This window comes from Citrus clementina, unplaced genomic scaffold (assembly GCF_000493195.1).
Source record: "Citrus clementina cultivar Clemenules unplaced genomic scaffold, Citrus_clementina_v1.0 scaffold_2, whole genome shotgun sequence".
Taxonomy (NCBI): domain Eukaryota; kingdom Viridiplantae; phylum Streptophyta; class Magnoliopsida; order Sapindales; family Rutaceae; genus Citrus; species Citrus x clementina.
This window is the reverse complement of record NW_006262688.1, coordinates 15,630,217-15,649,437: the sequence shown is the minus strand read 5'-3', so window position 1 is coordinate 15,649,437 and position 19,221 is coordinate 15,630,217. Positions and strand designations below refer to the sequence as shown.

Sequence of the window (19,221 nt, the reverse complement as noted above, 5' to 3'; positions counted from 1 at the left end):
TACTTTATTAATCTTATATAATGTAAAATCTTCTGTAACCTCTCATTTATATATTGGATTGGTGATTACTTGCTCCCGTGGACGTAGGCCAAGGTTGAATCACATAATGGTGTGTTCATTGTATTTATATTTATTTCACTGTATTTTCAATTTGTGGTGGAGATTTGTTTCACGTGTGAGCGTACTTGACGTACCCACTTACACTAAGCCATTTTGTTAGCTTCGCACCATTTCTCATAAGGCTACCTCTGATTTCTATAATCGTATAACAATGGTTCAGAAGGGCAAGGCTGGGTCAACACATATTTGCAGCCCTTAGCAGTGAGAATATTAAATAGATTGCATTTCCAATCTAAATAATTTTCGCCAGTGAGTTCATTTTTAACAAGGATAATTAATAATGGGTCGATGAAAGACATTTTCTAAAAAAACAAACAAAATAAACATGCATAAATACTTTGAAACAATATTCATAATAAATGACAAAAATGCAAAAAATCATAAATGCATTTTAATTTATTGTAACGATAATCTAGTACCGCTTTGACAAGCTATCCGTTGGGGAAGTCATGTCTATACTTACTAGACCCAATTATCCATTAGATTAGTTAACTTTCATGTAGAGACATGATAAATAATTATTGTTATCCTTTTGGGCCTAAATTTGTTAACAGAGCTTCGTTGGGAAGGTTAATAACAAATTTTAGTTGAGTGTATAACCATTGTTTCAATCTACGTATTTTTCATATCAATAGTCACCGTTGGGGCGAACAATCGATTGAAAAATATTTCAATTTTATCTTTGAAGAAGTTCATCAAATAAAATATCTAATATATATACCCTCCGTAGGGAGCATCGCCGTATCATGAAGTCGAGGTATATATATAATTTTATTATTGAACTAACAATAGAGCCCATGGGAAAAATTATCTTCAATTTTCCCTCTCCCACTCAATATTTTAAAATTGATTTTTCCTTTTTAAAACATACATATTATTAATTGCATGCTTCCTATAATATTATCTAGATGATATCCAATATTATTAAGCATATGCAAATTACAAACAATATAATGAAATTCATTAATAATGAATGACATGTATCATTATGCATAGAGTGGCACTATCTATTCTATATGACATGTTATCATGGCATGTTATCATCCAAAACATAACATATAGAAAAACAATTAAATAATCTTAATTCATGGCTTTCCTAATAATGAAAAATACATTAACCCTAAGCCTAATCTTCATTGATCTTCTTGTCAATGTCCATCTTCCATAAGCTTGTCTTTGTTAATGGACAAGCAGAAATTGGGTTTTTAAATTTATAATTGGTCCAATTTTAATTTTTAAAAGAAATAAATAAATAATTAAATTTTTTTTATTAAAATAAAACTTTTGGACCAAAAATAGATTTAATGTGTTCAATTTTATCTATGCATTTTAATCCATTAAGCCCAATTGAAATTGGACCTAAAACTAGGATTCATTAAGCCCAAAACTACTATTGAACTTAAATGTAAAAAATTTAAACTTATCAGCCCAAAGAGAAAAACTATGGAACTATAGGGATTGTAATGATAAAAATCATTAAAACCCTAAATCCATATTTTTCTCTCCCCAGCCGCCATCACCACAAAGGGCAGCCACTGTTCACGTATCTCCGACGCCGATTTGACCATCACCGCCACGCCGAAAAGCCACCAAACGACGCCCTCCGCCAGCCGCAAATGTCTGCAAGCTTCCAGCCCCCGCGCACTTGCTGGTGGCACTGCTGGTGGCGCACTACTGCTGCGTGGCTGCTGGCTTGCAGCACGCGCTGCTGGCCGCACGCTGCTTGCTGTTGGTTGCCGCTGAAATTTTCAACCTTCGTTCTCTGATTTGTCATCTAGTTTCCGTAATTTTCCAGTAATTAATTTGCAAATTTCCTAGGCCAATTTTTGGCTTACAAAAATTCTATAACAGTAAAATAAATCAAGAGGGAAACATGGTGATAAAAAGCAACCCCTCTTGTTACAGATCCAAACGGAAAATACAACGGAAAATCTAACCATGAATTAAGACAAACCATAACATGCTTTATTCATATATTAAACAAATAATATATATCTGAATAAATTGTGCCACTCCAATACATAAATTTCAAGATTAATTTCATACGAAATTCTTTTATATTAATATGAGATGGCTCTGATACCAATTGTTGGGGAAAAATCAGGTTTTTAAATTTTTTTAAAACCTTTTAAGGACCGCTCTCATATAATATATAGGAATTTGTAATCTAGAAATTGTACCTTGAAAATCCGATTTAGATTTTTCCGCTGAAGTGGTTTAGGCTCCCAAATCACGATCCGTCACCACCACGCCTATTAGATCACGTTCCGTCACCACCACGCTTGTTAGATCACGAACTATCACCAATGATCTTCCAGGTTATGACTCAGATTTGATCTGCACTTGACGTGTGGGTGCCTTTATCACTACCAAAGCAACTAGCACGAGAAAATTTTTCTCTTAATAATAGAGAATAAAATCTTTTTCTCTGATCTGTATAAAGTGGCTGCTCTCCTTTTTCTTTAGAAAAAATAAGCCTTTCATATCTCCCTTTAGTGAAAACCCTAGGCTCCAAATAATCAAAAATAAAACTCACATTACTTGTTTTTTCTATAGGGGACCCACCTTGTAAAATAACATAAGACCCCTTACACAAAAGCTAATTAAATGGAGCCTCCCACTAAATGACATATTTAGGCTTTTGACCCAAATAGCTAGTTATCTTACTTATTAGTCCAGTAGTGGTGCAGTCAATTAAATGAGCTAACCCGGGGATCATTTGGGAACATACAATAGTGGCTACAATAATTAGGCCTGTAATTAAACTAGCCCAATTATTTAATTCCAAATCTACTCCACTAAAAGATTGGAACTGACTTCCATAATTGTATGCTCGAATAACAATTCGTCCCAAGCCACATTAATTTCTTTACTGCACAATCCTTTGTACCACATCGTTAATTAAATTGATATCTCAACTGTCTAATCAATTTAATAACATCTTATTCCTTGATACTTATTGGTTTTCTCTAATGATCATTTTCAACATACTAAATATGTTGACACACTCTGGCCAGAGAATTCTATGATCAAGTGCTGAAAACCCATCAAGAGATGTGTTGTACAAATTCTATATTGTTAATCTATAACTCCAATACTCATAAATGCTCCCACCAAGATACCGGGTAATCTAGACTACAAGTATGTGTCATGCCTATTGGTAACTCAAATGGAATAACAATTACAATCATGAAATCATAATTAACTCAAGATTAAGATTACAGTAAAATCAATGCCTATGAGATTTAATAAGTCTGACAGTTATTACAAAGTTAATTAAATCTCATATGTGATCATGTTCAATGTAGTCGCACTACATCAATAAATTCATACATGATTAAGACAAATCATTCAATGAATTTATTACAGTCTATACCTAAATAAAGTGCCCAACTTTATTTATTAACTGCGAACTAAATTTATTTAATCATTAGATAACTTATATTTATGTCTTCTATGAATCCACATGGTGATCACATAAATATATATAATATGATTAAATGGACTTTAATAAAAATATTAATGCAATTAAGATATTTGAATAAAATACCTCATTAATTTTATTAATCAGAAAAATGTTTATTACAATTAAATAAACATCTATGCTTTTAAAGAGCATATTTTTCCAACATACTCGTCCATGGCTCTCTTGCCATCCCCAACATATGGCACATGATATAGAACTCAAATACCCCACCACACAGCAACAGTCAGACTGATTAACTATTATATTTCTTCTCGATAAAAGCTATACAAATGACAGTCGATCGCTAGCCATACTCACTGCATTTAATATGAAATATCAAATATATCCCATACATGTATATAATTAAGAAATGTCATTAATATTTCATTTATAATCCAAGGTTACGTTAATGACATTGACATAGTCGGGCTGTTCGTAAAGTACAAACGTTGCTTTGGGAACTGAGGATTTAAGGGGTTAAAAGATTCATGCCATCATTGTTTGCCATGTGGTTGTAGCTTAAGATGATTTTGCATCCAGCAATCAGACAATATCATGACGAGTGATGATACAATCACAAACTCTTGTATTATCTTGTACAAACTGATGTGGCATTAATTTATTGGTTGAATGAAAATATAAAATAATAAAAATAAATCATGTGGGTCAAGAGATATTTAATTTAACTAATGAATTAACGCCACATCATTTGTACAATATAAGTTTGTATAAGAGTTTGTGGCTATATCATTACTCTATCATCACAATCAGAAATCACTCCCTTTTTTTTTGATATTATCATTTTCCCACCAAAGTTATTCTCACACATCATGTTAGTACTACGATTTAGGAAAAATAACATTTTACTACCAAGCATTTAAAATGTTAGCATTTTTCCCATAATTCCGTTAAAACTCAGTTAATATTTAACGGAAAATGCATAAAAAGTTGATTTTACCCCCGAAGCGTAAAAGAAGTTTTTACCATTTAAAAAAGAAAGAAACAACAAAAGACGATTTAATTAAAAAATTACCTCGACAAAGTAGCTGTTACATTCAAATAATGACTACTTTTGTACTTATAAAAGTTGGTTGTTATTGCCTCTTTAAGCCATTTCAACACCACTACACCAGCAACCTCAATTCAAAGATTAGCAACTCCATTTGAGTACCAACAACCCTAGCAAAAAAGAAAGAAAATGGCAACCCAGCAACTCAAATTTTAACGCACAACTACAAGCCATTGTAAACATTTCAATATCATTGCACCAGCAAGCCCAAGCCACTTTTAAACACCAATAAGCTCATTTTAACACTAGCAATCAATTATTTAGTCAGAATATTTTTTTTCAGCAATTACTTGTACATAACATTGAATGCACTTGAAATTTTGTAGCATTAAATGAATGAAATTGAAAAAGATCCTTCAAACCTTACTTCAAGTGATTTGAAAGATGATGTTATGTCAAAAGTAATACGTCCTGAAAAATTTATGTGAAAGCACTTAGAAAAAGAGTTACTTTTGCACAATTAACCCTTATATCATAGAAGGATATGGTTATAGCTCAAGTACTAAAAGATCAAGATGAAATGAAGAAAGAATTAGCACAATATAGGACGTTCTTTGAAGAGTTACGAAAAAAGAGGTATGTATAAAATTTCATTACATAACACATACTTATACATACATACATAAAAACATACATACATACATACATATATATATTTCCTACTAGTTCTGGTAAACAGAACAAGCTTTAACAATATTCAAATTTCTTATTTTAGGTTTTTCAATGAAGGAAAAAAATGAGTTTTTTGTTCTTTGCTTTAAAAGATATACTATCATAATTGACAGTAGAGGGAGTAATGAGATTGATAAAGGGGGTTCTTAAAATGACAATATGGTGTATGTCATTTGTAAGAATAAAAGAAGTCCTGAATTCAAAACCATTGTTATGAATATATATATATATAAATGGCATTTTTTTAACTAAATTATGAAATTGTTATTATATAAAGTCAAAATCAAAGAGTCAAGAATGTGATGATAAATTGAATGCACCTATTCCTGTGGTAAGAATTTGAAAGTCAGCAATATTATTATTTCATTGTGCTAGAATGTGAATATGAAGACTAATATCACTAAATGCAAGTTGCTTAATTGGGAGGGCTCTGAGGTTGTAGTAGCTGAAGGGTTTGGTCTTCAGGTGATCCAAAAGCACTTGTTCATCATATTCCTATTGAACCAAAGGCCATAAGAATTTGGGTAGATGTCGCAAAAGAACATGAGAAGTATTTATCGAAGACTACACCTTATATGACATATATTAAAGAAGTACTGTCGGTAGTACAGTTGCATGGCCTGCAGATGGGGTTGTTATAGACTTTACAAATTGAAATTTGTGTCATTCAAATATTTAGGTAATTTCATGTCCATTAACTTTTATATATTTTCTTGAGCATTTCTTTATTTTTTTTTTAGTGTATGTGCCAACATGGAGCTTAAGGCACCATATATTGTTTTTAATGACTTATGGTAGTAGTAGTTGTTGGTTGGAAAGTATAATTTTGGAAGTGTTGAGTTGATGATATATATGTTATACAAGTTGTAATTTGTTTGAGGAAATATCCATGTTTTAGGGGAGACTCTGTCAAAATCTTTACTAAGGATAAGATTAGTTGTATACTTGAGTTCATTGCTCAAAACTAGAATTGGTGTAAAACTGTGAGTTAAAATAAATTTTTTTGCCACCAATATTTATAGTTATTTAAATTTTATGTTGAAATCTCTTTAGTAAAAATAATCATGATAGTAAATTAAAATTTTCTTATGAAATACTTACAAAAGTTTATCACTAGATTTTCTCTTTTCAGGTGATTTTTTGCACTTATGTTTTTGTTTTTAATTTATAATGCAGGTCATGTTGATAAGTACTACTTGTAAAGGAGTTTCCAATGCAAATTGAAGATGAAATAGTATTCTTTTTGTTTAATTATTGCCTTTTTGATACATGGCACATTATGTTTAAAGTTAAACATACTATATATTTGTACTTGATGCCTATCTTTAAATTATGATGTTCATCTTCATACATTATTGTTTTGATACAATATTTTATATGTATGATATATTTTGTTCATATGGAGTATAGGTTGAGAAAGATTTTGTATTATTATAAAAATTAATATGTACAAATTGATAGAGTTTGTTCGATTCTATTTAACAATTGAGATAACAACTAAACTATAACAATTAAATGCTTCAAGTCACTACTTTGTAATATCCAAGAATGCTACAAACCATTCAGTATTGTAGCATTTTTGTTAGGCTATATAAAAAACTTTGGTAGCATTTCACAAATGCTACGACTCATGTAATTTGTGGCATCTTAAAATTGCTAATATCATGAAACCTGTAGCATTTTTGTTTGCCACTAGAGATAATGTGATTGCATTTTTTAAGTGCTACTGGATTAAAATGTGTTCATGACAAAAATAATACAAATAACATATTTGCATAATTGTTATTATACTACAAAAGACAATTTGATAACATTTCTTAAGTGCTACATAATGTGTACTGACAACAATTATCTACTACAACTAAAACTAAATATGTAGCTTTTATTATATGCTACAAAATTAAAATTTATAGCATTCTATAATTACTACTAAAAAGGAACACTTTTGGTAACATGGACTAACATAGCACTTTGTAAACTGCTACAGTTTACTTTTAGTAACACTTCTCACGTGCTACTATATCTCAGCTTTGTTGTAGTGAGTGCAAACTATATCATAGACATTTATCTAATAGAGAATGAAAAATAGAATACGAACCCCAGTTTTTAAGTATCCCATTAGGGTCATTTGCCGTAATCCAATGGAGTCTCCAACCTGGAAGAATCCATCTCTTTGATATAGATCCTCGTGTGTGTAATTATTAGCACAATCGATCCAAACTCTCCCATTTGTACATATATTGTTTATTCCCAAAAGCTAAATGGCCTCAGCGAGTACCCAAGCACCTACAGTGGTATGCATATAAACTAATAAACTAGAATTGAACATAATGATAGGCAAACACGTGTAAATTCATTAAGACATATTTGGGTTGTATTGTAAATTTTCAGAGGCCTCTCTTTCCTAAATATCAAATTTACTGAAATCACATTGGAAACCCCCGAGATTTTTTGAAAAACTCCTCAACAGAAGAGTAGTTCACTGATAAATGATTGGCAAAACACTGCCCATATTTTAGCCATATCTTATATGGGTTTAATGAAAATTTTCCTAAATATAAATTGTAAAGCGCTTGAAACTATGCTACATTTTTCAAGTATTGAAATGTTGTAGCACAAAATAAAAGATATAAATATAGAATTAAAAAAATCATCTATAGTAACAGCTTCCTCACCAAGTTTGCCAATGAAAATATATATACAAGGAAACAAAAAATCTAAACAGTTGTACTTAGCTGATCGAATGCATCAACAATGGGTTCTTCGCTTCTTCGGCTAAAAGAGTAGTCTAAAAGCAAGGAAAGGATGAGGGGGTCAAAATGGTGAAGTGGGATGATAGACAAGTTAATATTAATATTATCATCTTTGTCGTTGTTGTTGAGTTTTTCATTAACACGTCGACCACTACAAGAAAAATTATATTTTATTACAAAGAATATTCATCACTAAAAATAATAAATTAGTCACTTTATATTTTTTATGAGAAAAAATAAATTGTCATACGTTAGTCGTAGAAAGACTGTCTTAAAAGGTTCTAGTGAACAAAATTATTTTCATCACTTTAAGAACATGGTTCTTAAACATAATTGTCTTAAAATTAAGTTAAAATTTTAACGAATTGTGTCTAAAATGGTCAAATTAGAGATTAAAAAATGCAATCAATGACACTTCATATTGGTCATAATATGTGGTTTACAGTGACTATAATATTTGTCTCAAGAATATGTAAACTTAGCCGCAACAATTACTAAAACCGTCATTTTAGAGGTTCAAAGAAACAATTAGCAACACTATTTTTTTGTTGTTGAAGTTTACATATCGTGACATTTCATAATCGTCCTAAGTAGTTTTCAATTGTGACAATTTTTGCAAATACAATTGGTAATTAATTTAGTCTCAACTTTATTTTATTGACAATTTATTTTACGATTATATGACTAGTTAAATTGTATCAAAACATTTTAAGTGACCATTATCTCTTGTCATAAAATGTAAGCATTCACAACTATAGTTTTTAGTCAGAAAAATTAACATGTTGTAACGTATTCTTTCTTTACAAAATATATTTAATATAGTCTGACATTATTTTTTATTACAATGCATTTTATTCTTTTATGACTATTTATATCGTACCTAAAAAGTTGAAATGACTACATTCAATCGTCATTAAAAGAAAGCATCTATAACAACATATTGTAGTCATATAAATCGATATATAGTGACCAAAAAATTTTGATTCAAAAAATGTTATCCTTTGAGATTCTGGCACATCTTTCCCTTTCTTTATCCCTAATGGAGAAATTTTCCTTAGAATGACAATATCATAAGCTAAAGCCGCCGCAGTAGCACCAATAGGCAATTTCAAAAAATTCAATTGGCGATGGTGCCTAGGATTGGTGAATGAGCTTGTCAAGTTTTAAGGTAGTGTTTACTTGCTGGAGTGGGAGTGTGGAGTGTGGATTCCTTCCACTCCAGTGTTTACTTACTTTAAAAAATGGGGGAGTGGGAGTGGGAATCCGTGGGTCCCACTCAATTTTGGAGTGGGGAGTGGGATTCCCACTCCCATGGGGGGAGGTGGGAGTGGGAATCCACTCCCCCTCTTCCCATTTTATCCTTATAATTAATATTAAAATAAATAAATAAAATTTAATAAAATAAATAAATAATATTTAATAAAATAAATAAATAATATCATATTTATTAAAAATAATAATTATATCATATTTATTTTATTAAATTTAATAAAATAAAATAAATAAATATTATATTTAAATTAATAATATTAAACATTAATTTTAATAAATATTAATTAATTATTTAATTAATAATAATAAATATTTTATTCTAAAAAAATATTAATTTTTTACTATATTATCAATAATAATATTTCATTTGTGTTGCTATTATTAATAATTTTTATTCACATAATTTAAATTAAAATTAGTAAAAAATTATGATTTACATAATTAAGAATATTAGTAATTATTATTAATTTATAAATATAATAAAATATTTATTTTATTTTCCAAATATATTTTTTATTAATTTTTTAATTACAAATTATAATTCTGTACATAAGGATAAAATTGTAATTTAAAACAATTTACTCCTAATCTAAGACAAAGTAAACAAATAATTGGGATTCTGATTGACAATCCATACTTTCATTTAGTCTAAGTAAACACCCTACTCCCACTCCCACTCCACACTCCTAATCCAAGGATTCCCACTCCTTAGGATTCCCACTCCAATCCAAAAAGTAAACGCAGCATAAGTCTCTTGACTTGGATCTCTTGTTTCTCTTATCATTAGCAGCTACAAAAAAAGAATAATAATATCAATAATTTTAAATGACATGATACAAATAAAAAAAAATTAAAATATGGCTAGATAAAATATCAGGAATAACGTTAGAGCTTGAATTAGACAATGAATTAGTTGGTGCAGCTAATTCATAATGTGTTTGTGCTGCTGCAACTGAACATGATCGGCGAGAACCTCCAAGAGCCATGATCCAGTATCCTACAATTTAACAAAACATAATTAAATCATCCATAATTTTTTTTAAATACAAATATATACTAACATAAACAAACAATAATAATATCAATAATTTCTATGATTAATCATTTAATGCTGATGAACCATTATTTCAGGGAGTTGATTCCTTATATTTTATTGTTTTTCTATAGTTTGTTATACTTATACAAAGTCTAGGTTATACTAAATATATTTAGTGATCGTTTTACAGTATTAAAAAAAATCAACAGTACATATAAGCTATTAGTTATTAAAGTATAAATATTAAAAAGTCAATCGTACATGGCCCATGAAACTATTAATTATTAAAATACTAAATCAACATAATAATGAAAGCAGAATATAATATAAAACAAAAAAATAACCAAACCTTGGTAAATGGAGGATGGAAAATCCTTAGGAAAACTTGATGGATGAGAAAAAGGAGCAAAAGTTGCTAGATGAAAATCCCCACACAAAAATTGCAATATGATATAAGTCAATAAGTGTACTTGCTCTTTCAATCATAATGGCTCATGAAACAATTAATCATTAAAATATTAGATCACTATAATAATGAATGCAAAATATTATATTAAAATAATATAAAACAAAAAAAATAAAGAAACCTTGCTGAGTGGAGAAGGGAGAATCCCAGGAAAACTTGATGGATGAGAAAAAGGAGGAAAAGCTATTGGAAGAAAATCCCTAAACAAAAATTGCAATAAAAAATATATATGTCAGTAAGTGTACTTGCTATTTCAAGGGAGAAAAAAAAAAAGAAAGGCGCACAGTTGTAGTACAAATAAAATAAACTAAAAATAAAATAACCTAATAGAAACCTTAGGAAAAAAATTGTCACTTTGTTTCTTTGAAAATCATGAAACACAGAGATAGTGAAGAAGTGGTTGGGTGTGGAAGTAATTTGTGACGAAAACCTTATAAAGTAGGGTTTAAAGATGTGATTAAAGCAAGATTTTCCTAGGTGACATAAACTAGTACATGTGACAATTTATGAAAGGCTGTCATAATAGATGTGTGTTACAAAACAAATTAATAAATTGATGTGGTGGGACATCTATCTCATGCCGCTAAAATTAAGTCTTTTAACTAATCAAATTTAACTAAAAAAAATAAACCTCACAATTTGTAAAATAATAATTAATTTTTATTTTTCCAATGCAACTTTTGTGCAAAAAAGGAAAAAAAAAAGAACTTGTCCTTTTGCGACTAAAATAATGTGCATTAAAAGACTTGAATTAGAGACTAAGCAAGGCGTCACAAAATAAATTACTTGGTCATAAAAATACAACGTTATTCAAGACAAACTTTTAGTTACTATTTTTAGTTTTATCACCATAGTGACTCATCTATGACCAAAAAATAAGGTCTTAAATTATAAGAAATCATAATAGCTTTAGAGACTAATTTCAATAGTCATTGATGGTTTGCCTAAATTTACATTTGTTTTTTTAGTTATATTTCGTGACCATTTATTCTATCATGAATGATAAAATATTGTTCTAAAATGTTCATTTTTTCAAGGAGATTTTTGTGCCTAAATTTTTTTTTTCGACTACAATATATTCATCACAAGAACATTGAATCATATACCAAATAGTGTGTCCCATGAAAAAAAATAACTTGGTCACAAAAGTATAGTGTTTTTTAAGACAACTTTTAGTTACTACTTTTAGTTTTGTCACTATAATTACTCATCCAGGACCAAAAAATGGGGTCTTAAAACTATAAGAAATAAGAATAACTTTAGGGACTAATATATGTGTCACGGATAGTTTGGTTAAATTTACAATTAGTTTTTAGTTATGAAATAGTGTCGTCGCCTATACTTACATTTTGCAACCATTTCTTTTGTCATAAATGATGAAACATTGTCCCAAAATATTTCAAATTTGGAGGGAAATTTTTGCGCTAAAATAATATGTTTTTCAACGACTAAAATAATATTTGTCACAAAAACATTGAATTAGATGCCAAATATTATGTTCCAAAATAAAATTATTGGTCACAAGATATAACACAAGTCAAGACAAAATTATTAGATATGATTTCATAAATTCATCACAATAAATGTCATTTCATGACCAATTTCAAAGCGTTGTAAAAAATATTGTCTTAAAAAGTCAAATTTCTTGTAGTCGCTTTGATCAAAATCATTGATGCTGCATTAGTCCTACACTTGCTTCTCTCTACAAGTTCAACCCCATTCATTTGATTCATTTTCCTCCATTTCCCCTGCCTTGCTTTCACTCTATCACTGTCACTATGAGTGCCTAAGTGGTTTCTTTCTGTTAGAGGGTTTTATTAAAGTGAAATCGATGAAATATCACTTGATAATTACATATGTATGCATGTATGTATGTATGTCTATATATATGTATACACACACACATGGCTAGTGTACGTCGAGACACAACACATAAGTATATACATGCCAAGTGCATGCCTAGAGGCACAAACACTAGTTTGAGTGCGTGTGTGTATATTAGGCCCATAACGAGTCTGATTTACTATTTTAAATATTTTAACTTTGTACTCCTCTTTAACATATATAATTATAGTTAATATTTAACATATTGACTTTATTATTTTAATATTTCTTTATCTCCTAGTTTGACTCTTTCTTAATGTAATTAGTTTGTATTTGAATTATATTCTTATGTTATGTTTTTCAGTATTTTAAGGGGTTTTAGTTTCTTCAGTTTCTTCTAGTACTTGTATTGTATCTTCAGTTAATGGAATGACGTGAATTCTCCACCAAATACTCTCTTGTATGGTATCAGAGCTTCTTCTTCTTGTTTCTAACAAACCAAATAACCAATCAAAACAATCCCACCAACACTTCGAATCAAGCAATCACCACTGCCACTTCGGTAAATTCAACCCACTCTTCACACTAATGAATTTCAATTGATTACCATAAAAATATCCACTCAAGCTCCACTTAAACTCACCACTAACAATTATGTTTCTTGAAAACTTCAGTTTCAAACTCTATTTCATTGGATACGATCTTTTAGGTTATGTAGATGGCTCCAAATCTTGTCCACCTGAAACTCTAATAGTAAATAATGCAATTGTTATGAAAATCAATGAATTCTAATATTTGTAAAATTTCACCAAGTAAAAAGTCCAGAAGCTAAATTCTCCAACCACCAAGAAATTTTTCTATAGCCACAAAACTACAAAGAAGATTAAGGAAAGTCCCCTTGTAAGGAAGGCCCACCACTAATAAATAAAAGCCAAATTTAACTAAAAAATTCAAGCCACCAAGTTTGACAATAATCTACAACAAGCCAATTTAATTCAACTGTCCAATAGCTTCAGTTTTCCTCAGTTCAACAACTCTTTGAACAATCCAATTAATAAATGTAGAAGCTGCAAAACAATAGTTAATAGACACAAACACAGAAAGTGATGAAATTAGAAAGCCAAGGCGTGACAATGAAGCACTGTCCTTAAAGAACAGATTCTGCCCCTTCTCGAATAAGTTTTCGGCTGCGTGAAGGAGTCTAAGACAATATGATCTTCTAGGATTCAATGGCGTTCCAACTGTAATGGCGCACTCCAAACTACAGTTGATTCTAACAATTGATTTAATTTGATCTTCCAGGTAAAGTGTGTAGCTTTAATGAAGATGGAGAGGATGATAAGAATTTTTTTTCCTTGCACACTCAAATCAGTCACAACAGCTGGCATTTTTATAGTCTTAAATGACAACAACCATCTCCTTGAATTTTGCCATGAATCAGTGCATGAACTGATTTAAAAACCAGATATCAAGCAACTAAGGTGATAAAACAAAGCCACAACCTATGACATGTAAATATGCTCAGCTTGAACAATTCAAATCAGTTTAAAACTGATTTTTCAATCCAAAGTAATGAATATATAAGCTTTGATCAAGTGGCTAGGAAATGGGCCAAGCCCGTGAAGGCTATATGTGCATTATTAATTTTTGTATTTTGAAATATCTCACAATTTCCAACAATCCCCCACATGTTTCAAAATACACATATGGCGCTTGTAAACACTTTAGCAGAAAATTAGAATTTAATGCTCATGAGTTGGTGCCTTTCGGGCTATGAACCAATCATTGAACAACTAATCGTATCTCATAGGAATTTTGTGAAACATATAATCTCTATGAACTAAAATTCCTATTTTGTGAGTTCGAGGATTAGAAGGTTGCACTAAATTCTCTCTAGGCATTGTTGTTTAGTAGTTTGGCACTTTAATGGCCTTGTGCCATCCTGGTTTTCATGAGTGCTCTAGAGATACCTGTCTAGCTCTCATAGGAATCGACCCAATTCCACACTCATATAGGTAAACCTCCATCAAGTGTGTCATGTAGTTTAGACATACCACCATACAGAAAGTAGGCTATAGAGTTCATTAAGAGCATAATAACTCAACCTAAATCACTCTAATTAGAAATTATCTCGCCATAGGGATGACTCAAATAATTAAATTGATAGTGCCATCAGACAACAAGTGATTTGTTATTACCCTTATGAACGTACTTTATGGGATCTCCAATCACATAAGTAGGGTGACCATCACTCTTGCCTTCTATTCTAGACAAGAGTCTCATCCTCTTCGACGTATTTACCACTAAACTTCTGTTTAGTGGTTTTGTCAGAGGGTAGGCCAAATCCGATGCTGACCTCACAAAATTTAGGCTCACTTTTGAGTGTTAAAAAATATATATTTATAAAGGAGAAAATCGTCATTTTACACTCCAAGTCTCACTAACATCCATACTTTTATGTATTTAAATCTCTTTTAATTTAATTATGTGTGTTTTATTATAACTATATATTTTATTTAAGTTAGGGGGCATCATGGTCATTTCACAATGAACAAGAGATCAGATAGCAAAACGAACATCAATTTTGAACTTAGGATAGTCAAAAACTTTAAGCAGAACGTAAAAGGATAAATGACATTATTCACATATACAGTATGATGATGTGGCATTGACCGATGACGTGGCACCGACCGATGATGTGGAGCATTCGATTGGACGAATAATGTGGCATTGACTGATGAGTTTGCATTGACTGATGATGTGTTGCCATCCTATTGGACTAAAATGATTATGTAGAGTTCACCGGTGATATGGCAGTATGTCAGTGGACCAAAAAACGTGCGTACGATACATGCATTATACTGAATGACATCCCTAATGATGTGTTCTATCCAATCATAACTTGCCACGTGGCACAATCCTGAGCGTCTAAATTGTTTTAATCTGATGGCCATGATTTACTCATTGTATTTGTAAAAAAAGGGCTCCCCCTTAATTCAATACCCATGAATTCATTTTTTAACACCATTTTTTATAATTCCTTCTCCATCTTGTATTTTTTACATATTTTAATAAATTTTCATTTTACCCCTAGTTCAATTATGAGTAGCTAATTTTTCTTTCAAGTTTGGGTTGAAGGTGAAATCTAACACATTCCATGGGCTTTATTTGGTAAATTTACTTTCTCTTCCCTTCTGATTTTTGTGGATGTTTTGACGTTTTGTCGATGGATAATAATAATCTTGTCTAGATACTGCATTGGTATAACCGGCTCCCTAGTGCAAGATTATTACTATTTGACACGACAAGCCCTTAGCACCATATTGATTAGAGTGTGGTTCATGAGGAGTGAAAACCCCCCTCATGATTTAATTGGCACTAATAAGGAATATTAAGCCCATGGTGCATGTTGGTGCAGATCCAGATACCTAAATGCTTCATTTTAATATATTTCACTTCAATTTATTCACATCATTTTAATTTAAATTTTAGGATAATCTAAATCACTTCCACAACAAATCCAATCACTCACTTAAAAAATTAATTCTACACATAATTAAAATTCACCTTCTCGTATGATCGACACTCGTCACCATTGATCTATTCTACAATAGATTCGTGTACTTGCGAGTTCAATAAAATTAACACAACAAGTTTTTGGCCCTGTTGCTGGGAGGTAAGTTATTTTAATTCATAGAATTAATTTTGGTAAATAATTTATTTTAGTTGTTTTCTTGTAATTTTTTTCTTATTTAGAAAAAGAAAAAAAATGAATCTGCATTTTGAGGTAAGAATTTCTTTTATTTTTCTTCTCTTTAGATTTCTGTAATTTAATTTTAAAGTTATTTTTCTTCGTAATTTTTCGTTTATCTTATGAATTTATTTTAATTTTAGTTAATTTATTTCACGTATTTTTTTAAGTGTGTTTTCAAAGTAAGGTTATAACAGCATGATCAGGTTAGTATCATAATTTCTCCTTCTTCTTTATTTTTATTTATTTTGTTCTCATTTTTTGTGTTCTTTACATTCATGGTCGAAGGTCACAATTACCTAATCTTGACCTCATAGACTTTGAACTCGAAAAAATACTTCGCACACACAAACAAGTTGCAATAAAAAAATAAAATTGAAATGGATTTGCAATAACAACAACAACAACAACAACCACAAGAGAGGCCATTTAAGGATTATTTTAGTCCTTTTTCTAATTTGAGCACATCATGTAAAATATACCCAAATATAGTTGCTAAGAGTTTTGAGTTAAAACCTAGTATGCTAAATTGTCTCCCAACATTCTATAGCCTAGAAAATGAAGACTCATATAATCATCTGAATGATTTTCATGCTGTTTGTCAAACTTTTAAATATGAGAATTTTTTAGATGATGATGTTAAACTTATATTATTCCCATTTTCTTTAAAGGATAGAATTCATTCATGATTCAATACATTACCTGCGAATAACATTACATTATGGGAATAAATGGTAACAAAATTTTTGAATAAATACTTCGCAGTGCATAAAATCAATGCTATTCGCAAGGAAATCTCAGATTTTACCCAGAGAGAAGACGAACAGTTTTTCTAAGCATGGGAGCGATTCAATGGGCTACTCTTAAAGTGTCCACATCATAGGTATGAGAAATGGCACCAATGCCAATATTTTTTGGAGGGATTATTACCGCATGTGTAAGAATGGCTAATGGCAACAAGTGGAGGAGAGCTAATGTCAAAAAGTACATTAGAGATTTGGGATTTGTTCCTACGACAAGCAGATAATTATCAACAACGGAGTCGATTACTCAAGAATACTAAAAGAATTCAGGGAGTGAATGAGGTTTACATTGGCGAGTCAAGTTCGAAAATTAAAGAAGTCAAAAAGCTAGTTGAAGGTCTTTCTTGACAAATAGCATCGGTAATGACTGTTAAATCAACAAAACCACATGACCATGACTCATACTCAGATCAAGCTATTGTCATAGGTGTAATGAGAAAGCCATCAAACTACAACCTTTACTCCAACACATATAATCATGGATGGAGAGACCATCCCAATTTTTTATGGTCTAAAGGATTCCAATAGAATAGACCAGCAGCTCCAGCTCCACCAATGCAACTAATTCCTCAAGTTCCTCAAGCCTCTCAGCCACCATTTAGACCATACAATCAGAACCCGAATTACTCTCAACCCAAACCATGGAAGGATGCATTCCAAAATTTCAAGAATCTTACTCACTCCACAATCAAGTACCAGAACCGCACTATTGATGAACTACGAAATGAGATGAGTGCAGGCTTTAGCTCACAAGCCCAATCAGTTTCAAACCTCGAGAAGATGGTGGGACAACTTGCCTCTTCAGTTCAAACTTTGGCAATGACTGTTGAGAAAGGTAAATTCCCAAGTCAGCTAGTGCCTAATCCTGAAAGAGTGCATGAACCAAGTACCAGTTCACCACAATAGCATGGAGAGGTCAAAGCCATCATGACCTTGCAAAAAGGAAAAGAAGTCGACAACAAAGTGGAGATGCCAGTGACAAAAACAACTCAAATTGTACATATGAATGCTAAGGACTCACTATCGGAGGAGAAAGAAGAAATCAACCCACGAGAAGATGTTCCTAAAGCTCCATTTCCTCAAAGGTTAGCTAACGGAAAGAATGAAAAATCCACAGGTGAGATTTTTTAGATCTTCAAATAAGTAAGTGTTAACATTTCTTTACTTGATGCTATAAAACAAGTGTTATTTTATGCTAAGTTTCTTAAAGACCTTTGTACTAAAAAAAAAAACATTCACGTTCAAAAGAAGGTCTTTTCAACAGAAAACGTTAGTTCTATACTCCAACACAAAATTCCTCTAAAATACAAAGACCTAGGCTCCCCCATTATCTTATGTAGTATAGGGAACCACATAATTGATAATGCTTTGTTGGATTTAGGAGCTAGTGTAAATTTGTTACTCTACTCAGTATTTGTAAAATTTAGACTAAGAGAATTACAAACAACTCCAGTAGTGTTACAACTTGCAAATCGGTCCACGAAAATACCTCATGATATTGTGGAGGACGTGCTTATTCAGATAGATAAGTTTTATTTTCCTGTTGATTTCATTGTAATTGACACTCAACTAGACTAGGATTCAAGGAAGCACATCCCCATTATCCTAAGTCGACTTTTCTTAGCAACTATCGATGCTCACATTCAATGTAGGACTGGAAATATGCAGTTGTCCTTTGGCAACATAACTATGGAGCTAAATATCTTCAACATTACCAAACAATCTCACAATACAGATGATGGAATTGTTGATGTGGATTTAGTAGAAGAAATAATTAATAATACTTTTCTTTCAAACCTTAGTGATGACCCTTTATAAACATGTTTAACTCATTTTGATTTGAATTTTGATATTGATAGATCAGTCGATGAAGTCAACGCCTTACTTGATTCAACACCATCCATGGACACTAATAAATAGAAGTCAAGAGTTGAACAACTAGCACTATCAGAGAAGAAACTCAGCCCATCATCATAATCACCACTAAAA

General features: G+C 31.0%; 1 non-coding gene across 1 annotated transcript; it reads right to left on the bottom strand.

Moving 5' to 3' along the window:
* Positions 1-17,207: 17,207 nt before the first annotated feature.
* Positions 17,208-17,315, bottom strand: LOC112101248. The gene has a single exon (XR_002907375.1). It is a non-coding gene; the product is annotated as a small nucleolar RNA R71 (small nucleolar RNA).
* Positions 17,316-19,221: the final 1,906 nt, after the last annotated feature.